Source organism: Anopheles aquasalis, chromosome 3 (assembly GCF_943734665.1).
Source record: "Anopheles aquasalis chromosome 3, idAnoAquaMG_Q_19, whole genome shotgun sequence".
In the NCBI taxonomy this organism is placed as follows: Eukaryota; Metazoa; Arthropoda; class Insecta; order Diptera; family Culicidae; genus Anopheles; species Anopheles aquasalis.
This window is the reverse complement of record NC_064878.1, coordinates 37,306,564-37,332,432: the sequence shown is the minus strand read 5'-3', so window position 1 is coordinate 37,332,432 and position 25,869 is coordinate 37,306,564. Positions and strand designations below refer to the sequence as shown.

Genomic DNA, 25,869 nt, shown 5'->3' with positions numbered 1-25,869 from the left:
TTCGAATTCGAAAGTAATGAAACGCAACTCTTGCTCTGTATTTGTTTCTGCATGGAGTCTCATCGAAAATACATAAAACATTGGTGGCCTACTGTGTTCCAGTAATGGCGCTTCCCTCCCGGGGGAGGTTGACTAAAACACCCCGGCAACGAGAACGAAAAGTGTCGGTGTCGTTGGCCACGCAAAGCAATCAACAAAATCACCGAAAAAGGAACAGGAGAGAAAGCATCCCCGGTGCCCTTTCCACCTTTCACCACAGCCAATCCTTTTCGGTGCCAGAAATCGTCAACATCCTGCTCCATTCCCCCTGCCACCGTCATTTTGCCATCTTTTTATCTAATCAACGCCGGCACATAAAGCCGGCGCGAGCATAAATCATCTTTCCTTTCCTTCTTCTTTTTTGTTTTGGCTCCGAACGAAAAGGATCCACCAGTCGAAAGGAACGGAAGGCTAACTCAATGATGTGGATCCATCCCTTTGCTACGCATTCGCATTCGTCAGTTCTTCAGTGGCGGTCCGTCCTTCCCCCCCGCCCTTTTTTCTTACAAAGAGAGCGAACTGTGTGCCAGGGAATGCTATTTTCGGGTGCATGAATGGTTAAACGATTTTCGCGCAAACACCTTGACACAGTGTGCGTCACCTCACGGATACACGTGTGCGCTCCAAGCACCCTCGCAGCGATCATCATCTTTTGATATCATCGTCGTCTGTCGTGTGTCGCGTAGGAGCACTTCTATGGCATCAGCTTCTGACAGCCGGGGACTGGATTGCAGATTCTGACAGCCAACCCGACACTTATCGTTGGCCCTCTCCAAAGGGAAGCTGGAGGATAACGCGCGGCATATAAACCGAACATTATCAAGATAAGAATGCGACCAAAGCACGAGCGGGCGTTTATCCGTTTGGTGTCATGATAAAAAAGGGTGAATACCGGTGGACCGCCAGAAAAAAAGGGTGTCACAGAAGACTCCCAAATGGTCGTCTCTTCCCTTTTCCCCAGAGGGAAGCTGCAAAGGTTTGTAGAACCGTTTATCGCATCCCTCAGCAGTCTCATGTCCCAGAAGGTGGGAGAGGATATTAAGAATGGTCATCTTACGGATGCCACTGCCTTGCTCACCGTCCAGCTGGTGTTCTAATAGCAAAAGACCATTGCTAAGGGTCATGTTCCGTCCTCTCCCAGTAAATGATGATACCAGGTGAGATGATGATGATGATGATGGCAACGGCATGTTTGAGACAACCGCAATGATGGTTGCGGACTGATAAACGGTGAGACCGCACCACAACACGCACACATACACATACTCGAGCACACCGCTCTGTTGGAAATGTGATTACACAAAAGGGTAAATATTGATCTAAAAAAGTTACAACCCCCTCCGTTCCTTCACGCGTTCCGTTCACCACACACGCCCGTACTGGTGACGCACGGCGACCGTCGGTGGATCGTCCGGAAGCCACCGGAGTTGGTGCTTGCTTTGCACCACACAGCACATGCTGACGCGAAGACGCATACGCATAGATGCCCATCACACGCAATTCCCCTTTCGCAATATGCGAGACACCGACCGGGTTCCTCTGCTAGCGGACCACGAAAACACGATGAAAACACAATGAGAGCAAGCTCGGGACCCTGGTTTTTATGTTTGGTTCGGTTTTTTTTTCCTTCTGTTTCGGTTCAGATCGCGGCAGCAGATGATTTACAGCCTCATACCGGCTGCTGGTGGTGATAGTGGTGGTGTTGGCGCAATTTTTCACCCCACCGTTCCACCGATCTCTGGGTCTCTCTCTCTCTCTCTGGGGGTCATTAGTGTTTGCGAAGCGAACGTCGCAGCTCCCAGGCACAAAACGAAACTAATTTCGATTCCTTCGGGATCAAACCCCCATAAACCGCCCGTTGCTTCAGGTTGGCGGTGCTAGTGTAGACCCTGTTTGACCAAAGTTTTGCCAATCGGTCGGTCAGTCAGTCAATCAGTCGGTCGGTCGGTCGGTCGGTCGGTCGGTCGGTCGGTCGCCGGAGTTCCAGGAAGGTAAACTTAATTTGTGTAATCCCGCCACAGTTTTACATTCAAGCGGCCATCGATCGCTATCGTGGCCACGAGGAAAATCGTAAAAAGTTTACAACTTTTCGCCGGAAAGGATTTGGGCGTCAGCGACTGGCGTCAGCAGCAGCAGCAGCAGCAGCAACTGAAGAAGAAGGATTGTCTTTTCGCCGAATTTATCATCCAGATTTATTCTCGGTTGCTTGCCACCAGGTGGTTGGGCGCTGGGGCTAATAAAATTAAGATGCTGGCCTCGACCCACGTCCTCGAGTAGGCGTCATTCTCATTAGACTCGCGCCGCTCGCCGCTTATTCCGGTCAATCATTTATGCTTTAAAGCTCAAAGCGTGTCGCTTGATTGCGGTTCGTGTTGCTGTCATAAACATCCGCGGATCACGAGAGCGCAGCGCCTACTTGAAGACATGACATAAAGCACCCGTGGCGGCAGAAGGCGACGTTGGCACGGTGTTTTGCATATCAATACCGATGATGACCGATGGTACCAGTAGGCGCCCCGTTCCGAATTCTCTCGAAGCAGGACACGCCACCGCGCGAAAACTTCTCGATCGCGCGATCCACTGGCCCAGCTTCCTGGTTGCTGCATGCATTCCAGCTTATTAAAAACTTTCCGACTGACTGTCAGCGACCGATCGAATGAAGCGTGTCAGTTCGGGAGGAAAGTGTACACGTAACGCCAATGAAAAATGTTTATATTGCCTCTGAGTCTGAGTTTAGCCGAACGCAAACTTTGTCGAGCGCCCGATGTTCCGCGATAGCGTGGTGGTGGTGGTGTTAAGCAAACGCGGCGAGTGAATTGTGGAGGAAACGAGAAGACAACTTCCTCGTTTCGTGCAAACTCGATGATAATGGACGCCACCGTTGCTTTCGCCGGTGCCATTCTCACTTTGGGAAAACATCGATCACCCGACTGGTTTCCGAGAGTTTTAGATGATAAGGAGGTTTGCCCTGGGGGGGGGGGGGGGAAAGAGGTGGAGCTAGTGCCTTGTTTGCGCACCGCCAGTAGGAGCAGGTCCAGGTGCGAATTGGATGACGGATTAGAAATGCAAACGGTGTCCGGCCATCGTCCAGTCGGAGTCTTCCCAGTCCGTTTGGTTACATCAGCAACAAGGTGCGACTTTTCATTCCCTGCCGAAACCAAAAATGAACCATCAAAAATGTGGCGACATTACTTTGGAGGCTCAACGGAGTGACGCCCATCGTTGCGGAACGAAACTTGACGCTCGTGGACCGCTCCTCGTGGCCAGAAAGTGTGCGAAATTCCAAGACCCCGGGCCGGGAAGGTGATTGTAATGTTTTGTGAAAACACAGCCCGAGTGGCGAGCTAATCGGGAGGCGGCTTCTTGGCTGTGGCTCCATGTTGGCCATCGCCATCAGGTTATCAGTTTGCATGTTGTTGATGCACAAAAAAAAGGGGGTCGGACGTGCTTGTACACCAAGGCGCCCGGTTGACGCGGTGTCGGGCAGCCCATTTGTTCATCTTTCGTCGCGATCTCCGCCTCATCACAAATCATCCATCACCTTCCATCCATCCATCCATCCATCCAAGCGCCCTTGCCGTGGTACTCATGATGTCACCTGAGGTGGTTGGCTATTAGCATACATCATCATCATCATCACCGTCGGAGTGTCAGCGTCAGCCACAGTAGCTTCCCAGCGTTTCATTGACCAAACGGTAAATGGTGCGAGAAGGAAGCTGGACGTCGCGCTCGGACATAAAAAAAAAGACAAGACACCGCCAACGCCAACCACTCCGGTGTTGCTGCTCGTTGGCAAAATCGTCAAATGGATAGCCGAGGGTGGCATTCAGCAAAAGATGTCCGGAAGGTGATAACATCCCTGGAAGCAGCGATCGAGGGTGGCGCATTTCGCTCAGGAAAGCTTCTTTGCCTCTGGCAGCACCGGGCGGCGGCCCATCACTCTCCTTCTGTCACCTTCACGCGTCACCCGCAACACGTGGCATTGGCGTGGCGTAACACCAGCAGAGAACCCACACGAGAAACTATTCCACCAATTAGCATAACTCGGCCGCACTCGGCGCTAGCATCAACTGTGAACACATAAATCCAACACGCCGTCTCGGGCCATAACTCGGGCCGGCACGAGAGATACTGCGGGTGGTCCACCTCGTCCCCCTTCGCCCCCATTATGTATGCGCTCCCTGTGTATCCGTCACTCCACTCCACCCTGCCATGCTGGTGCGTACAGCGTATCAATCAAAATCTAACGAATTTGATTGATATCGGGTGCGGTCGACCTGGGCAGCGACCTTACCTTGGGACCACCACGACTCGTGGGCAAGAGAAGGAGAGAAAGAGAACAGGGAGCCTGCAAGAAGTAGAGAGAGGTAGTTGAACTTGGCCCCAAAAATAGGGGACCATAGGCGGTCACAAGACTATGCTCCGGGGCTTCGGTTCCGGCTTCTGAGGGGCAGGGACAACCTGGAGTCTGGTTTCGAATTATGAGGTTGTTTTATAAGTAATTGCGGTTCTTGTCATCAAAAGTAAATACCGTTTTTGAAACAATTAGAATGAAGATAAATCAAAGGTTAATATTTCATTTTCTTCTATGATCTTTTGAAGAAGAAGTTTTGAGTCAGGAATCACCAAAATTGGCTGATCATAGATATTCTGGATTTTATTTTCAAAAATCTGAACAATGTTCGATTGAATATTGTCATTTTCCTTAAATGTTTTACCATACAAGGAGTTCCACAAAAATCCAGACAAATGGCAGTCTGAAAGTGCCAAAAGGGACTACATGCTGAGTTCATTTAAAGTTTTCAGCCAAGTGCTTTCCATTTTTGGCAAGGACACAAATACCGAATACATCGGTCTAGCTATATCCTGCTGGAATATGAAATATTTGCGATTTAAAAAACCTGACCATTTGTTGTTGATGGTTCAAATCAATTTAACATATATTTTGGTTCCTTGAAAGCGACTTCAAAACTACCTCATCCTTCTCTTGGACTTCTTTGAGCGAATAATCTCCCGAACAGAATTTTCCCAATCAATTTTGACACAAACTGTCTTTTAATGATACCGGATCATACTTGCTACACAGATTTTTTATACTGGAATGGCGGTTTTTATTCTCTAAAAATAATAACATAAAATGTCAAAAAATAAATATGTGTCAAAAATTTGCGCTTTAGACTGCATAGTAAAAGCCATACCACACACAGTTTTATACGAAATTATGGACACTGTTTTTTAAGGGTTTGTAAATTTGTAGCTCAAAAAATTATCATTTCCATCTGTATGGAAAAAAACGCAATTACATATGAAACAACCTAATAATATTTTGTTGGATATCTCTCCCAACCTGATACCTTTTGCGCAGGCCTTCGGCGCCTTCCTCCATTGCCAATTTGCCTTGTGCGTCACGGCGAGAGCGTTCTGGAGACGATCTAATGTCTTCGAAACCGCGTCCGCCATGACGCTTGTTCTGCGAGTGTGTTCACAGTGATAAGCAATCAATCTTATGCTACCTGCTGCACGGTTCGTTTGCCGGTCATCATCTGGTATTGGCCACGCGTTGCTTACCACTCTCTGTATTCGCTGACGATGATGGTGATTGATCTGGATGTCAATGGGGCGATCAGGCGTTCTACGGTTCGCATCAGTGTCGCTTTGGAGTTCCCATTTAACGAGACAAAGACGGGTATGGTATTGATTGATTTAATAATCCTGCCTCGCTACTACAGGGACATGGGGCAGCTTGGATAATTGATCCAGGTTTGACAAGCCCCAAAGGGAATCGGCCACGTCTACCGATCAACCGAAGGTCAACCGTTATCACAACCGTTGCGTCTTCTATTCAAAATGTTAAACTTTACGAGCCCCGAGCGAAGGCGAAATGTAGTAAAATCCTTTTTCTATGGACCATCCCAACACCACCGAGTGTCAAGCGACTCATGCATGGTCGTCTTGTGCTTGGTCTCAGTTGTGTCCCCCGGCCAGCCAGAGGCCAGCGAATCTCGCAAAATATGCTGTTTTAAAGTCTGGTCTGGCACATCGTAACGTTCATCCGGTAACCCGTAGGACACGCGCAAAGCACGGCAAGGACATGAATGTTAAACTTACTCATCTTTTGGCTTTATGCGCGCGGAGCAAGAGAAACGCACAGGGCCTCCACAGGCAAGAATGGACTTCGCTGCCGGTTGTTGCCGAGGCCGAAAGTTTGCGGACCAGTAGGTCGTCCGGGCCAGCATCGCATCCACTGCTCCGCTCACGACGAAAGATGACTCTCTGAAGGACTTTTTCTCGTTTTGCTTTTCTTTCCTCGCGGCAAGTTGCTCATAAAAAAGTTTCCCGTCCGCTTGTGCTGGTCCACGGGCGAGGACCGCGAACTGTGTCCGTGTTTTTGCGTAGAGTAGTAAAACCATTCGTGAAATATGTCCCTGGTGAACCATATTTGCTTCGCACATGCTGGTAGCCACACCAGGAGAGAAAGAGAGAGTGCAGTCCATAACCATCGACGGTGTGAGGCTCGCTGTTTTCGTCGATCGTTAAACGTGTACCAAGTGGAAAAAAGCGGGGCCAGCGAAGTACTTTGTGGCCAAATATTGCTTCTGAATGATTTATGCTGTCCCTGTCCGATTGCCTATGGGTCGCCATTCATCGATTCCGACCGAGCGACGTTTGTTATTGCTTTTCGCGAATCCCGGAGAGCGACAGCGAATTCGTTTGTGGAAAAATTTTCCACACGAAAAACGGTCATTGGTCATTGACAGTTTGTGGTGATTTACTTTTCGTCGAATGTTCAAACTGAGCGAGAGCGCCCAGGGACATCACTCAACAAATATTATCGTTTTTTTTTGGGTTAGCAATTGAAATGAAGAAGATTAAATTATTGATGAGCGAACAAGATGACCGAACGGGTGTTTCGATTTCGTGAATTCGATATCCAGTAAAGAAGACATAACGCCGTTCGTATCTTATTATCTCCAGATGCAAATCTGTGATACAGTGTTGCCTTTCCAGCTGCAACCAGTTTTTCACTTCTCGGATTCCTTTTTGTCAAAGTTCAAGTAAATTTACAAATTTTATGGCGACCTTGTGGCCACCTCCGAGGCACAGTAAGTGATGGGAAAATGATGGGCGTGCTGCTAGCGAAGTATTAACGCATTAGGTTGCTTGCTTGTCGTTTAGTAAGTGACCTCCGATCCTTCATCCGATAAGCATGAGCTGTCGCCGGGATCGCGAGAGACAACGCCTGTTCTGAGACGAATCGGTTGGCGCCTTCACCTTCATGCATCACAACCGTGCTGTTGATGCTGGATGAGGATGGTACCACACCCAGGGCGAGGTATTTGCAATGAATTATGCTTTATGTCTGTCCCTCCCGCCATTTCGCACATCACCACCACCAGGCTTGTTAGCAAACGATCGATCAGGGAGTGCGAGCGCGCTTCGTGCGAACGCCAATCTCCGATTCATGACGCCGTCCCACAATCGGCGAGCGGTTATTGCTGACACCTAAAACCACCTCCCTGCGAGCGGCCACCATGGGGCCAGCAACAACAACGTGTTTGTGTTTGCTCACTGATTGCTACACAGTGTCACCGGCGCCCGCGACCACTCGAGCGCGGACACTCCATTAAAGACGACAGCAGCAGCAGCAGCGGCAGCAGCAGCAGAACGTGCGGCCAGAGGAACAATAAACAAATTAGCAAAGCCAGCGCAAAACTGCAACGGGCGCGTGTTCGTTAGGTACAAATTTCGTTCCGCGGCCTCGGGCCCGGCGGCTGGCTCGGTGACCTACTGTTTTGATAAGCGGCCACCACACGTTCGCGGATCCAGCAAACGAGCGGTTCAAGTTTCATCGCCCCGGTCGAACCGCTTGTGTACACGAATTAGTCGAACGAATCACGGTTGAGGCCCGGGAATTGATGACAAAGTAAGATTGGTAACATTGGGTGGGTCGCGTGGCGTTATTGCGTTTAAAAAAATGTGTTCAAATTAACAGTTTTTTTTGTAAGGTTGTACTTATTTTTTCTCTTTTTTGCTGGTGATCGTGCTGTTCACACTCTTTTCTGAAGGGGACATTTGATATCTGCAAAATGCGTTGGAAGCACAGCACACGCGGAACAGGGAGTGTGAAGAGGTTGCATTTTTGTACACCTTGCCGTTAACAATACGATACGATCAAAGTCCATTTCGTTGTGAGGTCTGCAGAGCTGCGATATGATCGACAGTTATAGCTTACGCTTGTTCACCATCAACACTTCAGATATCTTTGCACGCTCCCTTTGGATGGAACATTCATAAAATGATCTTTAACACGTTCTTCCATCATCTTCCGAATTTTTGGAAAAGAAGTATCGGTGTTTATGCTGTATAAGTTGCTGTTTTATAGCAATCGTTCCTTCTCATCAATAAAATGTTTGAATTAAACATGTAAACGAAACACAAACACACAAAGTTTGTGCTATATTCAAAATATACTCAATAGCTGCTTGATAAATCGACGCAGTTATGAAATTCATCTTAAAACACACTGGTATCGCCAGCAAAAGCGTTATCAAAGTTACCTGCTTTGATTATGGGTGAAAGACATGAGATTAACATTAGATTAATACTTGCAGTCACCCGTTTCCATTATTTATTCCCTTATGATTATGATGAAAAATCGTGCTAAATTAAATCACATATACCAAAGGCTTTTAAACATGATTTGAATACTATTTGTCCTATTCTTTTTCTAGTTCAATGATTTCATTCGTTGCTGAATTTATTTGTAAACAGCCACATTTCAAAATACAGATAATGTTTCAAAATTACAATTAAAGCTAAAGGAAAGCTTACATTTTCTGATAAGATTTATTGCGACATTCTCTTTAAATTATCAATGTTTCACGAATATTGTGCCAAAAAGAAACTATCTAAGCAAAACTTTATACATGATACGATCCAGCGGCAACCCACATCCCAAAAGCATGATTTTGTTCAGCAACAAATCGTATTTTTTCTTCATAATCTAAAATTATTTTCATTAATACTTGTACAACAGTCATAATCAATCGTTTCATAACGTTGGTTGTGATAGAGGAAATCACAAATTGAATTCCTCAAAACGATCCATCGTTTTGAGTCTTGGAAGTGAACATTAGAAAATGTGACAAAATTCAACAAAAACACTTTTAAGTTGACATCAAAATATCGAGAAAAAGCATCCGAAAAAAGCAAAAATGTGAACGAGTGCTTTCTTTCGTCTCAAACAACTCAACCATTCTATTCTGACTGACAGAAACAGGGACAGAAAAGCGGGTTTCACAAAATGCCTTCCATTCTGTCCCTATTAACACGCACAGCACTGCTCATTGAAGTAAAACTGTTTCCCTCAACAAACAGACATTGGCGCACCAATTAACAGTTAACAGAAACTTTGCGAAGTGCCTCGATGGGCCGACTACTCGTGCCTCATCGTCCACTATCTCGGCCGGTAGTCGATTCCCATCGGCTTATCAATATTTACCCGCTCTAATTTTTCCGCCCTTCACGGTGTGGATAATTTAAATTTACAAAATACCATACCAGGCACCAACACCCCCCCCCTTGGCCCCCCACACACGCAAAGTTTAGTCAACCAATTTGAGCAACACCGACACTCGTTCTCGCTGGTTTTCAGTATTATAAGATCCGTGCTAATTTCCTTTCGAGCCGCACCGAGCTCGGTTGAAAAGCGAAAATGGTGGCCCCACCCCCCGGTCCTCGTGCGGCCTAGGAACAAAGCTCCATCACAAAACTTTTCTATGAATACAAAAGCTCTGTGCCCGGGACTGTGAGGTAGCAAAATATCAAAAACAAAAACGAGAGAGATGCTGCCTCGCCAAAAAGCACACCCGCGATAGGGCTTCGATGGATGGATGCGACTCTTCGCGCAGCTACTTAGCACACGGCGGTCCTGGTGAGGCTACAAAACTGGCGTTTAGACCGGCTACCACCCACCGGGGAGAATGGAAAATTCCGATGATGAATAAATTAACAATACCCCACCCGGTTCTCCCATCAACCCTCATCCTGCATGCCTGCAATCGTACCGGAAACATACGAGAACCGCGATGACTGCCTGCTGCCCCGATATTTTCGGAAGTTTTGAAGATCTCGCCAAGATAGAGGCCAAGCGTGGAAGGGCCCGGCCGGCCGGCCGGCCGACGTTTCGTAACCTGGGGCTCACTAATCCACTCCAGTGACCATCCGTGCGAGAGCAAAGAACGAACGAAGGGCCTTCGTTCGTTCGTTCGTTTTGTTTGGAAACTTTTGCGTCCTGCGGCGGCGGCGGCTGCTGCTGGTGGCGACTGGCAAGAAGAAAGAGTCCCAACGGGGTTTGATATGTATTCGGCTTTAATTCCATTTAAGCCCCACACACTCTCTCGCTCTCTCTCTCTGTTCTAATGACGCCAGACAGCCACATCGTGTTACCTCCTGCCGGTGCTGAATAATGCATTTTCATCTGCGAACACCCCGGGAACAACCAAACGGTCCTTCTAGGAACGTTTTGGTCTGGGAACAGTTCGCAGCTACTAGCGTCTAGGTACCTGGTACTACCGCAAGAGAGGCACGTATCGCGCACAATTTGGTAAGGTAATTGGCGATGATTTCATCCAGTCGAAGATCCCAACATAAAGCCCCAGACCCATGAGCGCAGGGACTCTCATAGTTCATCTAACCTTATGCGGTGGCAACTGCTGACGATCCGGCACAAAAGGAACATCATTCCCGCAGAGACCCCAAGAAAGACTGTACGATGTCCTGGAACATTCGAGGAAACTCATTCCATCCCTTGGTGAATGGTATTCCAGGAAGCTTTAGGAACGTTGCAGCGTACCAATGCAGCAACGCTGCATAGAGTGAGTGGGAGGCATAACATGGAAAATGCCGACAGGATGGCCGTGGTCAAAAGGAATTCCGAAAGGAGGAGTTGGAGGAATTCTGGAAGGAGGAAAAAAAATGTAAAAGGCTGCATGGCGTGTTTGATACAGGGAAAGTAAAAACCAAGCATCTGAGCCAGCATCCTGACCAACCGCAAGGTGGTATTACCTGGTCTGTCCTGGCTACTGGAAGGATTTGTTGTGGTCCGTGGTAAGCAAGGTCCAGAATGCAAACACGGTGCAGCGTTGTCGCGATGAAAAAGGGCATTGTAACTGTGCCGCAGTCCTGTAAAGCCGCGAATGTCCACCTGGACCTCGCAAGCTCGGTGTGTTCCATTATGCAACTGAGCGTTAGGTTCTGTCCATTTAATCTCCCGCCAAGATGGTTGTTAAAACTTTAAACCAGCAGAATGATGTGCATTGAAAAGTAATTTCACCCACAAAACCCTATTAACGTCCAGGATTCGGTTCGCGCAGCCACTCGCACCGATCACCGAGTGCACACGGAAGGTAAAGGATAGCAAAAGAGCTTTTTCCCCATTTCCTGCTTATCCATCCGGTGCTGGAGTAGTGGTGGGTTGCAAAATTTTGTTGTTTTTTTTTTGTTGCTTTCGAGCCTTTTCTCATAAAATCTCATCCGCTCCGATGGATACTGCGGATGCATCATTAACTATGCATGCGGACCGAGCAGCGCCGCCAGTTGATGGAAAATGGATGCATTTCATCTCGACCAAAGTTCGCTCGAGCGGAAGCTACATGGGTTAAAAAGATATCATTTTTTTTTCCTCCCACTGCCATTTATGACCCGGTACGGCGCGGATGAACCTCGTTGCACACCACAAAAAGCACATGAGGGCACATTCATGGTGGTTTCATATTTTATGACCACTTTTTTTGTTTTGTTCCCATTTTGAAAGTCCAAAAACTGTAATACGTGGCCAGGGATCGAGCCTGTTAAAGTTTACTGCCTGAAACTCTTGCACGAAAATGCAGTTGCGCTCCCGCGGATGCTTATTTTGCGGCAGCCACAAAACCACACACTGCTGCTGGTGCTATTGGTGCACCAAGAAGGTAAACAAGTGTTTTTATTGTTTTATGAGTTAATTTAAATTTTATCTCATCCGTCACGTTCCCAGGAGCGGGCGAGTGGCGAGGCCACTGCATACGGGCATGGCCACCATTGCAAGACTTCGGGTGTCTTCGGTGCCTCCGGTGCAGTGCGAAACTTTGTATCTCAACGACGCATGAACACAATGTTGTACGAGATGTACTTCTCTATAAAAAGCGCCACCAGCCGAAAGGAAGGGCGTACACTTTTGCTTTCTCGACTTCGCCTGTCGCCACTTGGTACACGTGTGCTTCGACAAGTTCTCGGATCGGAAGAGGAGCTGGAGCTGGAGGAGCTGGAAGTTGGAAGTGGTGACTGACTGTGTGCTTGACACTAATTGTCCGGTGCACCAATGTCGCTCAACTGATCGGATAGTGTTCCGTACGTGGGGGAAGAAATTGAATTTTCTTTCAACCTTCAACCGAGTCTCCGAGAGCAGTCCAGCTCAACGCGATTAGGTGGAGGAGCCATTGTGCACAGGACATCGGAACCAGACGAACAAGCTCAAGATGCTTTTCTGCACACATACACTGGTGTGGTGACGACGAAAATCACTTCTCACAAGAAACAACACAAAAAGGGGTGCAAGAAGTTGCCGGAATGAATGTGAAAACCTTAAGCGTAGTGCTTGATGGCGGGAGAGGACAGTTTGAGAGCTTGTCCCGCTCGTTAGTAACCACAAAAGGACGGTGATGGGAACCAAGCCGTTCACCAAAAACGCTCGAGACGTCTCGAAGCGAAGACGAAGATATTCTACCGCTTGGTTGCTCTAGTTTCAGTTCCCACACCATCGTTCTCAAACGTTTCTCCATCGCAAAGAAGAAGATCCTTAAGTTAAGCCCCAGCACACAGCGTGAAGCGCGCTCTCTATGGGCAATGGAGCTTGTAAGGAAACGAGTTGGAAAATGCCAGAGAACTAAGGCCAAGGACGAGGGTGAGTGCCTAGAAGGGGTCTAGAAATGTTGTAAAAGGGTTTCATGTAACGAAATCCCATTAAGGATCAGTCCATGGGAACCCGGGGCTCGCTCATGTGTATGTTCTCCTTTGCACCGCATAAATGGTACGCTTGGTGCCATAAGATTCGAATAAAAATCCACAAATTTAATCCTCCGTGTGGCGAGCTTTACTCCTCCGTGGCTTAAGTACCTCCGCCACCGTGTAGTGGAATTCGGAACCGAGACCAAGGATTTGTCCTTGTCGTATTGTCGCATTCTTCCCAAAAGGGAATGCAAAGCAATCTCGGAAACAATTATTGATCTACAGAGCACCGGGGTATGGCTTCTTCTGTCGGATGCGATTGTCTAATTGCAGCTACTCACTTTGTTCCATAATATCCAGCACAATCAAGACGGCCCACACTGGATTAGCTTGGAATAATCGCATCCACAGCCCCAAATGGTGGCTTCTTCCATAGTGATGGACACTGTCCCGGTTCCATGAGCAATCTTAGTTGTGCTTCGACCGAGTTGTTGAATGAGATTGTGTCTCCAGCAGACACAATGCCTGTCTCTGACGTAGAGAATATCAAAACAACGATCCAACGACTTCTTCTTCAATTCCATCTATGCAAACTCTCTCTATCTCGCTTTCCTAGCATTCACCGCCATTAGGCAGATTGTTTGGATTATTATCTGCCCTCCGTGGGTGCTGTGCTTCAGAGTTTCAAGAGGAACTGGCCAGAGAAACTCATAAATAAGCAATCTCGATGCCATCGCCAACGTCTGCGCTGGTGAAGGAGCTGCTTTAGTTGCTACCAACTGCAGCACCCGGTCCGCAGGCTTCAGCATCGCAAAAAAGAGGCCCCGCATGAATGAAGACGAAAGCACGGCACTGTGTGCTGTGAGAATAGTTGCGAATACAATTAAAAGCATCGGCGTCCGGAAGGATGGCCGTCATTTGCATTGGAACGTGTTAAAGGGAAGGCTACTCTTGGCCACAATCGCTGCGTCATTCCACCATTCGAGGGAAAAGAAATCTTATTTTCATTCAAATCTACTCCAGAGCATCGCTGTGAATGCTTTCAACCTCCCGTGATTAGAGGGTGGTCCTGGTTATGCAATCAAGGCGCAACACTTTCGATAGCGATGCGTTGAATTGTGATAGCAGCACGGGCACTACTGATGGTCCAATGTCTGGTGTGCACCGTTCTCCGATCAGTATACCCTCGACAGGCACTGTAGCTGCAACGTTTTGACAATCGCACATTTTGGGGTGGGCGGACGAAAACTTTATCGTCACTCCCACTCGATGACAACATCACCCGGCGAAGGTGAGATGCGGTCCCAGCATCCGGTGAGAAGCTGTCGTTGCCAGTGGGATAGCCTGCGACAAATATGGCGAGCTTATTTACTCTCCGATAGCGCACGCGGTGCTGCCGTTCCGTAATGATGCTACTGATGACTTCATCTTTCTTGTGTGGGAGGTAGGGTATAAAGGTGTACGCTGGTTGGTAAGTTTCCCGTTTGGCAGAAGAATCTCGCGCGGGGCGCGATTGCGATGAAGATAGCACCGTGCCGGCGGTGTAGCACTTTTGGGGCCTTGCTCTCTGTCTTGTGAAACAATTTAGGCTCGCAACATCGAGCGTTTCGTTGGCACACGATTGGCCACGCGATGGTGCGAGGACCATAGATTAGGATAATTAATGTACCACCGCTTAAAGCACAAGAACCAGACTTTAGCTGGTCTACTTCCATGGTGTTGACGCCCCGGGAAAGTGAGTTTCGGTGTTTCCAGAGCCTACGTTACGCCTGGCAGTTAATTATGATTCATGGCAGTTCGGAGCGTAGCGTGGCCCTCTGATAGCTTGTCGATGCATCATTTGCTGCCAGAAATGTTTAAATTTGAGTTGCCCTTCCCACCAGTAGAGCAGCTGATGCTCCATTCCATTGCATCCATTCGCTTAAAGAGCCAAGCAAGTAATTCAAGTAAAGCCAACCGGAGCATCAACAACACCGGAAAACAGTAGCACACTCAAGGTCGAGTGTTCCAGTTGAAGGCTACTCGCTAAATGTAACGCCATTTACACGGCAATGGAAATGCAGCGAAACATACACACCTTCCCAACCTTCCTTCCGATCCATGCGGTGCCGTGTCTTTGCACAGCGTCTCCAGACCGTTGCCGGCACCGACGGAACGTTTGTTCCGTCAAATCATGCGGTTCCGACGAAGGTGCCACTGGGCTAACAATCCACGAAGGGAACGACGTTGGGCTCGTGCCACGAAGTCTGCTCACAAGCAGAGAATATTTGTTGACTTACTGCTGCTGCTGCTGCTGCTGCTGCTGGTGGTTCTACAAGGACCAGGCTGCCATCCCGGTACGCGGAGGGGCCTGAGCAAACATTTGCATACCATATTTTTGACTTTTCCGGCCAAAATTTCGACGCCAAAGCACCGCGTGTAATCCCTCTTCGCTATGCTTCTCGTGGAATGTTTCCTTTGTCTGTACAGAATCCGTCGCCGGTGCTGCCGCCACTGGAATGGTCGCATGGCAAAGTCCCGAGCCCCGGCAGGCTACACGTGACCTTCCGCATCCGACCTTAATCCCCTCCGGGAGAGACAGAGAGACTATTCGCCGAAGAGCATTATCCATCTTACAGGCCAGCCAGTGTGCTAAGGATGGATACCGTTGAAGTGCGAGCGAATGCAATGGACACAGGTTTACCGGATTATCCGCTGGGCGATTCGATACAAATCCTTGGGAGTAAGAGAGTTCATTCTTTGCACGGAATCGCCAGTGCTCCAGAATGGCTCCCAGATGATACCTGGACAGTGCAGGGAGAGTCTATTAACCCATAACTCCTGCCCATTCCGTTGCTGCGGCGTAGCGGCTACGACCATCTGGAGTTTTTGCCTGGTTCACGTTCCGGCTCAATGCTTCCTTCGTTTAACGGCCGGATGAGGATGACACTTATCCTTCTTTTGCGTTGTGGCCACGGAAACAACCAGCATATTTTTGTACGCTTTATGAGCACCGTGGGCAGCGCTAGAGGAAGGCTGTACTAAATGTTGTGGGCTGTTCCGCCGGATCCGCATCCGGTAGCATCATCTTATTAAGGAGTTTTACAGTCCGCTCGCCAGGTGGTGGTCCACAGTGAAGCGAATTTCCGGACTAAGCTTAATTAAACAATGAAGTAATGAGGCTCATCGTCCATTCCAATATAGTGGGCCCTGTTGTACTTGCAGCTCTTTGGCAAAAATGGAGCAAGATTTCCACATGAAAACACTGCCATAAGTCTTTCACTCGATAACACGGCACGGCGAATGCTCTCACAGCATCAAGCATCAACTGGGAGTTACTTAGTCGCCAGTACCACCAAAGTGGCCAGAAGGTCGGGCTTTGGTCGGGTTACGACTTTTGAGGTTAATGGGCAAAACTTTGTGCGTCCATTAACACACTGGTTCGAGGGATTCCTCACTCATGCCACTATTCCCATGCCAACACAAACACACGGAGGCTGGTACAAACTTGTTGCTTTCGCTCGACTTTCCACGGGGCCCTAGTGGAGGTCCTAGGTTGCTGAAGGAGCTCGGAGCGAGAGAGAGAGAGAGAGAGAGAGAGAGAGTGAGCGTGTGAATGAAGCCATCAAGCAAGGATCCATCAAAATGATGTGCCCACACACCGGTGGTGGTGAAGTGGTGATGATGATGATGGTATGTGCCCTACGCAAAGCCTCATTAATGCTAATCGCTTTGATACTCGCTGGAAGCTCTGCTCTTAAAGGCATCACCACATAATGACTCGTCCTTTGAGCGCCCAAAAAAGCCGAGCTAACGAACCTCTACTGGTTACTGGTTAGACAGCAGCAACGGAGCCTCTTCTCCTCGTTCGCCGATTAATTATCCTCGGCAAGAAATCAACTTTTCTTCGGCGGACTGCTCCAATTTCCTTTCCAGCAGATTCTTTTAGTTTTTTCTTTGTTTTCTGTTAGCGATACCGCTCGAGGGTTGGCTCATCGGAGGACCTCATTTTCAGCTCGCAAAATTCATTACCGGCACCGGAACATCCGGCCACGGGCTTTGGGGCGCTGAAATTGAATCCTTTCACATGGATTTCCCGTGCCCGATTCCGAGGATCTTTTCTCCGCCAGCCGGTAGCCGTTTCACTTGGCGGATAATTTACTTTTTACGCACTTTGCTGCCTACGCTGCGCTGTACATCCCGTGGGAAAACTAACATTGATGCCGTCGTTCACGCAGTGAGCTGCTGATCGTATTAATGAGGGCTTTTTCCTTGTCACGAGTCACCTTTACGTGACATTGCTAGGACTTTCAGCAGTTTCCTAGACCCCGGCCAACCCAACGAGATAAATTGAATTTTCCTACCGTGATTTTGACAAGCCGCTGCTACACGACGTGCTGACATCCCGCTGACGGCACCCAGGGCCCAGCGGTTTCTTTTGTCCGCGCGGCTCTGCCAAAAGGATTCTAATATTGGCGTGCCATGAAACTGGCATGAAAAGGCGCTCGCACATGCACACGGGCACACTGCGGGGTAGCAACTTCCGGTCGGAAAGCTCACCATGACCACCACCACCACCGTGGCTGGTGGTGACGTGCTGAGATGTGTTTTATTGCCGCACAATTCGGTCCTTCTCGGTTTCTGGCGCTCATTGTTTGGTGCGCTCGAAAGTGCCGCAAAAGGTCAAACGCACTGTGTAACATGCGCCTGACATTAATGATTGTAATTAGCTGCTGGTGCCATGGCCATGGCGGTTTGGCTGTAGAGCATGCCAGAAACCGACAACCATTTGACGTCATTGAGCGACTCCCCTTTTTGAAGGAGTGCTGAATTCGTCGAATTCCAAGGGTATGTATAGCAGAGGGAAGAGAATTTCAATTTTCTAACCTATCCACAAGAGAGTTTTTGGTATCCTGGATCCATTTAGCCAGCTAAAGGCACGTTTCTGGCTGAAAATGTACTAGCAAAAATGTTTATTTAAACCACTCTGTAACACACCGTTCGTGAGGGATCCATCATCTCATTCCCCGTCACTCGCTGGGTTCTAATGGCGCGCAGCACGGTCTGCAGAAGTCTCTTCAACCGTTGTCTCGAGACAGGGCGAGTATCAAATTACCACGTGCAATGTCGCCCCGTTCTAAAGAATATTCGCCTTTTTGTCTGCCACTCAGCCATCTTGAATCCATCATCATCCAGCACGCGCACACCTCAAGTAGCGTCAGCGTCACCGCTTTTAGCCGAGAACTGTCTGTGTTTACGTTGCGTTATCTGAATGATACGAAGAGACGCACGCTTGTGAGAGGCAGGCTCTTAAAGCACACGAGCTGCCGGCTGAATCGTGCCGAAGCGCGAATGAAAATGCTACCATCAAATGGCTGCCAAAGTCCACCCGAAAAAGGGACCCGAGTTCGGTCGAGCGAGCAAAACCGTTGCGGAGCTCGCTGGGAACCAGTTACTGATGAAGCAGCAGCATGTTTTCACAGTGCGAGGAAAATTGAGTGGAAATTTGAGCTCGACTTTCCACGAACTTGTACCGGTGGTTCCGGCTGGTTGATGAAATCGATGCAAGGTTCAAGCGTTGGAAATCAAGTCGATGGCGTCCATGTAAGGCCGGACTGATGCCTGACCGTGGCGGTGTGACATGGGACTGCAGAATGATTCCTGGGTCCTTTGAATGTTGAGAGCAGAGGTAGGGAACGAAGAGTAAGGTTAAGATTGCTAGGAACCTAAAAAGGGATCTCGTTTGAGGTCGATAATTTGTTAATCAGCAGCGCTGAACTGGGAAACCTCTTTCACTGGATCATTATCATCAGCACCAGCACCGACGTCATCGTGCCCCCTTAACAGCAATTTCACAGCTGCCAGAGAGACGCTTATCGATTACATTTGCCGGTTGTATGTTGATATTTGCTGTGAATTCATTTCCAATGCATCCGGAGAACCTCTTCTATGGAGAGGAATTCCATGGAATTTGCTTCCCATCTTCCTTCGCTGCATAAATCAAACTTCGAGTTCTACGAACAGAATGTGAGCCATCCATGGAATCTGATCTACCAGAGAGGTGACTGTGGAGAGTTTTGTGATGCTGAGAGATCATGGAACATGTATGAAGAGGTTAGAGCTGGAGCTAATTTTAAATACCCTTTCCTCAACCTCAGCCCAATCGATCGATGTTCTCGCAGTTCTCTTGACACACACCGTGACACCCGTGAAGATGAAATTCTCTTTCTCTCCGGGACCTCATACAGGATAAGCTTAAAACCAGCTGATGGCAGGTTCACTGGTTTCGGAACGGTGTTCTTTCGCTCCAACCACCGTGGTCCACTCAATCAAACGAACGAACGGCGGCTCCAAACACTAGCGGCACTAGCCTAGGACTGGCTGATTAAAGAGCACCCGGATTGAGGGGCCCCCGGATGGCGGAATGACTTTCCGGACCACTTTTCAATCAAACAACCCTTACCGAGCAACCGAGCAACCCGAGTGGGGCCTTCGTCTAATGTGCAAGGTCATGCTGCCCAGCGACCGGGACAACAACTGGGACGTGCTGAAGAGGGATGGTGGGCCAACGGTGGTGGCTCGATCGCGTCATATTATGCTCATATCGATGAGCGTGGCACTGGCGCTGTTTAATGAATTTTCCCGCCATTAAATCCTTCTCAGCATGATAATGCTTTATTAAAGGGGTCCCGCTATCCCCCCGGCGGGGTGGTGGTTTGGATGCTGATGACTTGTCGTGGAAGGCGTCACGAGCACATTAGGGTGCTGATAGCGAGAGAGAGAGAGAGAGAGAGAGAGAGAGAGAGAGAGAGAGAGAGAGAGAGAGAGAAGCGAGACAGTTAATAGAATATTAGAAAAGAGCTGTATTGAACGAGCTTTGGAGCTTTTCCTTTAATGCCGTGAAGGATATTTCTGTTTTCTCGTTTATGTGGTTGTTGTTGTTAAAAAGCAAAAAAGGATCAACAATGCTTAACGTTCTCGATCCAAATTCAATTCCCAACGGTCCCTATCGTTTGGTTGCGCTAGCGATTCCCGGGACCAAAGCAATGCGCACAGAGCACGACGCACGATTCAATCAAATCCCCCCGGCGGTCGTGTCACAATATTAGATTCCTCATCATCGTCCCGAGAGAAAGCCACCGCTTCTCGCTCTCCACTCCACTCAACAGGGTGCCAATTTTCCCGACCAAAAACGGGCCGCCGGAAAATACCGTCAACCGCCTACAGCGAGCAACGTCCAACTTGGCTTGAGTCCAACGAGCATATTAAAGTGGACCACTTTTTGGAATTGAGCCCGATTCGTCCGGTTTCGAACTGTTATGCTCCAGTTCACACCACAAACAGAGGTTTCCCGCTTTTCACGCTTCGTGCGATTCGATTCAACGGTGGCGGTGGTGGCGTTGGCGATTGCTCCGATCCGGTCCGCACCCAATTGCCTTCCGGTGGGTCGTTAATTTTGGCCGTGGCAAGATGGCAAGCGATGTTTCCACCGTTGATCGTGTAGCGGATTATGCTTACTTGAAGTTCCGCCGAGTGGTTCCGTTGGGTCAGGTCGGTTCGAAGAACACTCCTGGTGCCAGAGGTCCTAAGATGATTGACCCGGGTGTTAATTTGCACGTGACGATGCACGGTGGTAGAAGCAAGGTTAGTAATTGAATAATGGTGTTAATGTTGGGGTATCAAGTGCAACTGCAACTGTCGGAGCTGGATTGAGTCGTTGTGTGAGGGTTGTGGATAAGCAGATCAGGCAATTTGTGATGCTGCCTGTTGGTGCTGATGATCATTGCTTACGGTCTTTTTCGAGTTCATTTCAAAATGGTAAACGAATAGCAGCAAGAAGGAAGCGGATAATCGGATTAAAAGACGAGCAAAAGTTCGAATCAAAGTGAAAATTCAATGAAACAACAGAATGCTTTTTTTGCTGTGTCAGTGGAATAGGCGATAGAATTCAGAAATCATTAAATGCATTAAATGATTGCATTACATTAAATTCATTAAATTAAATGCACTGACTCTGTTTGGTGGTCCTTCTGTTGAATCAGTTGTTTTCTTTGAAGAACATCAGAAACTGTGTCCTGTTTAAGCATTTAACCTGATTGTATTGGGTGTACAGCTTAGTTTTTTCGATCGTTTAACAACAACGATTTATTTTCAAAACCAAAAGAACAGTTTCTTCAATCAAAATATCGACCATCGCTTTCAACTATTTTTTTTGCAATTTTTGAATTTTATGTCAAGTTCTTTCGACCTCATCTTTTGAAGCAATCCAGTTAACTAACCATTTTCAGATACTTGCATAAAGAATGAGGTGATGTGCAACAACACATTTTTTAAACAATCTAACAAGTACTATTCAGAAAGAACAATGCTTTTCTACCCGAACTATTGATGACCGGTTTAGCAAACATATGGCCTAGCGTAATCATGAAGAAAAATCAGTTTATTATGTCGCTAGTCCAGTTTGTAGCTGCTTTCTAGCCAGAGCAACACCAAATATATTATCATTACAACAGATGTTGGATCCATATCTAATCTGTTGTCTTCTTTGAATAATATCAGAAACTGTGTCCTGTTTTTAATTGTATTGAATATTATCAGAAATCTTGTCGTGCATTTAATCCCCTTGTAATTGTTGCAAACTAGAAACATTCTATGAACATATTAGCAACAGCCATTCGGTTGTTATCATGTAAATTTCCCAGAGAAAACTTCCTAGCATTCAACTGAAAACCAAGTCCATTTCACACTAAGACCGATCCAATGCATCTAGAGCAAAAAAAACGGCATTAAATTTTATGTGATTGCAAACAGTTCCCAAATCGCGGAAATTCATTAATAAATAAAACTGGCAAATGGGTCGACAAACGAGCCTCAAGGGTCGCACCCACTTTTTCAGCTTCCCTGTGGCCGCGACCGCAAAACAACATTGATATCAATCATCGGCAATAATTTCCCTGTTTGGTGGTTCCACCGTATTCCGCTTCTCATCATCTTTCATACCTTTTTGTCTTCCGCAGATACCGCAGGATAGTACCCCGTGTTTGCCGGGACCCTTGACCTCCAAACCAGCGTGCTTCAAAGCAGGTAAGCGCAAGGAACCACCGGCACCAACACGGCCGGTCACCGTTCGGCCGTTTTCGGTTGGTTAGCTTTTCAACTTTCTTCCGCGTACAGCGACCAATAAAGCAAGCAAGCAAAAAAATGGCGTGGAAAATGGAATCGAAAAGAAAAGGTAAAAATGGTGGCCACGAAATAAAACCATCGCCGGCACGTGTAAAGAGCCACGAGAGCCAAGCCGCCGGTCGTCAGATGCTGCGAAGGAGTGCGGAATGATGGCCACCGTGGCGGAGAGAGGTCAATAAGAAAGCAGCACAATAAATCTTCGTTTTGCACCGTTCGTGACGCACCACCTCCCCTGGTCACTTCCTTTTCCACCAGTCCATCGCTGGCCGCAGCGTCCGTTATCTTGTACCAGGGAATTGCGCCGTGCTGGTCGAGCGCTGGCTCTGCTCCAGGGCCAGGGCGTGCGTTTCAATATCAATAAAGTATAAATCGCGCTCACCGACTCGCTGACCTAGAACGAAGCCCGTGCCCGTGGCCGCGTGCTCGTTGACGGCGTTGTCTGGTGGTGGTTATGCTCTTGGCAAGGTGAAACGATCCCGCGTCAGGCCATCACTTCTTCACCTGTTGCCGTGCTCGATGACGAAGCTTTCGCGAGACTTTTTGGCTTCACCGTTTAGTTTTATTACCTTTATCCACTCGATTGGACGGGTTTGGGGGGAGGAGGGGTATCGGCATGATCCCCTCACATGGCCGGCCGGCAATGAATTTCGAAATTTGCATCCCGAGCGCTATGCTCGAGGTCGCCGTTGTACGGCAAAGCAATGGCATGGCCGTGAGCGACAGATTGGCAGATAAAGGATGATGCATCGATTGTCTGCGGTGGAGGCGATTGCAGGAAAATGAACCAGGAGCCAGGAGTGGGTAATGGAGAGTGGCATAATGTCGGCAATGTCAGCGAACAGGTATCTCGCAGAAACGAAATCGAAATCGAAAAGCTACATTGTGACAACAAAGCGTCTGTGCAGCTGTTGCTCTAACATTAAACATCACTCTTCAACAAGATTACAATGCCACTTACCAATGTATTTTACTTTCTTGCAAAAATTTCACACAATTCAAAAGGACTTTTCAACAAAACTCTTGTAAAAACTATTGAAAAAAAATGGCGAAGTATACTAAAATAGCAAGTCCCCGAATTAGTTCGTGCGGTTTTATAAAATGATGCTGCCATTTTGTTTGGGTAAGGTTCACAGCCCCATTTGTCATTTAAAGTACAGGGTATACCATAAAAAAATGCAAATGCTTTCATTGCTCTGTTTTGAGTATTTTTTCAACACCAATATGGCATTATGGGGTATCGTTGTGTTCGTAAGAGTCTTATCTATCAAATGATGTATAATAAGTACCCGTGCAAAAGATGTCTTTCCGGAAAAATGTATTCAAAGGCGACAGTGTCGAGTTTGCTTCGCGCCCAAGAGAAATCTCATAGATATAACAGCGGTCCTCAGATGTATTCTTGGCATTGTTTACAGGATTAAACGTTCTATTCATGAAGGGCCAAGGCCTAGGAAACACGTTAGTGATCGGCCACGGTCTGATCGTACTGAAAAAGTGGTAATATCCGTCAGAGCAAAAGTTAGCGAAATCCAGTGCAATCCATATGAAAGCTTGCATAAGAGACGAATATCTCAAGATCCTGCCTGCATCGGTTGGCCAAATATGACCTAAAAGCAATCTCTAGAGCTAGGGTGAAGCGTAATTTAATAGTTGAAAGGATAAAACATCTTTAGACAGGATAAAACATAGTTTGAAAATGGCACCAGTTTTCATAAAATCCATTACTAAAATGAATATTGATGTTTATATCACTTTTTTGAAGGAACACGTTTTAGCATGGATTAAAGCAAACTTCAAAACACCAGAAAATGTTGAGTTTCAGCAAGATGGAGGCCCCTGCGATACGTCTTAACGGTCTGAAACATGGTTGAAGGAAAACATGAATTTTTGGTCGAATGATTTATGCCCTCCAAGCGGTCCTGAATTAAATCGGTTGGGCTATTCAATATGGGCATTTGTTCGACCTAAGACCTGTGAACCATAACACCATACACGGTTGGTTCGCTGAAATCGTTTATCATCAAAGCCTGGTCTTCTAAGTTGGACACTTATGTTACAGAGAGTGTTCTCGAATTCGTAACCGCTTGGAGAAATTAATTGAGAAAACAGGCCGACAAACCCACTCATTTTGTTTGTTTTTGATAAACAAAGAAATATAGAGCGAATGAAATACTTTGAAACAGTAGAAAATATAAAAAAATGGCTTTAAACTTCAAAAAAAGATTTTTGCATTTTTTTATGGTACACCCTGTATAAATAAATAGATTTAAAACGCAATATCATATTCGCTTCGCTATATATTTTCTCGTTTTAAAAATATTGAAATAAAAATACGATTTTGCGGGGTTGTTTAAAAACCTTCCTTCATTTGACAAAAAAAAAATCTGGCACAAAAGGTTAAAATTGGCATCAAACAATCGGAGGCAAGGAACCACTCAAACTGATCAAACTATTGATGGAGAACGTTATGGAAAATAATTGATCCATTTTAAGCAAGTTTGGGCTAGAAAGCTATAAAAAACGGGATGGGAAACGTTACCCTCATCGCTGTATGCACATTGTTCTTTCTGAATACGACTTGTTCGGTTACTAAAAAAAATGTTCGCCTGCACAGGTCCTCATTCTTTATAGAAGTATCGAAAAATGGGTATTTGCAGAAAACGCTTTAAAATATGAGGAGTTCTTTCGACTTACATTTCGGAAATTGTCTGAAAAATTGAAAAAAGTAGTGGCCAGCAATATTGTGGCAATATTGTGATTATTGTAATCGTTCTATTGGTTACGAAAAAAATGGTTTTTCTTGAGCTAAAAAACCGTATTAATTAATTCAGCGACTAATAGTACATAAATAGCATGTCCCTTTAGTATGAAATGTTATTTTCAAATTGAATCAATATTAAATACACTAGGTACTAGGCAATAAATATCATTTAGTGCTAGACTTGCACTGTCTAATTTGCTTAGCAAATCCACCAGTGTTGAATTTCTTTCTGTCGTCAAAATTCCTTTCCGAAGCTTTCTTGCTCGACACTCCGTAGTAATTTGTTGAACAGCTTGGATCAATGCTCCTGAATTCTGCGAACCAAAACCTCAAGAGATTTCTAGTAAATATTTAAGAAACCATCTCCAACGCAAATCATGATAGATATTCCTGAATAAATATCATCAATATCTTCAACAACTTCCGATTGGAATGAATTGTTTTTGATGCTTTCTCCCGGGCCCGAAAGCTATCAATCCATCATTCCGGGGGCGATTTCAATTGCTAGATTCGTCCCGAAAATTCCGAAAACCACCACCGTACCACGCCAGATGAGTTCGTTTGTTGACCGTGCTGAACTTGAGAAGTCAATACTTGGTAAAGCAAACTTTTCTTGCCTTCAAGAACGGGCCCCTCGGCTCTCTGCCTTTCTCTCTCTCTCTCTCTCTCTCTCTGCCTGGGAACGACTCCCTTTCGCGGTTTTGTTCCCACGAACCATGACCATGGCATAAGCTGCTGAGCTCGCATCTCGCGCTGCTGGTTCGATTGATTGATTGGTTGGACTCTGGCGGTTCTGTTTACTGAAAATACAAAATTGGAACTGAAATGGTAATGGCTTAACAGAGCCATCCCATCATCGGAGATACGGGGCGTCGGTCATCAAACGAGCTGCAGTGCTGCTGCCGCTGTCGCTGCTACCACGATCC

General features: G+C 47.1%; 1 protein-coding gene across 2 annotated transcripts in view; it reads left to right on the top strand.

Moving 5' to 3' along the window:
* The window catches only part of LOC126574189 (uncharacterized), a 65,941-nt gene that overhangs the window by 1,371 nt on the left and 38,701 nt on the right, over positions 1–25,869 (top strand). For both annotated transcript variants that reach the window (XM_050234229.1, XM_050234228.1), the window contains exon 2: positions 22,020–22,086. The gene's annotated coding sequence lies outside the window, so the exon portion shown is untranslated. The remainder of the gene's footprint in view (positions 1–22,019; positions 22,087–25,869) is intronic.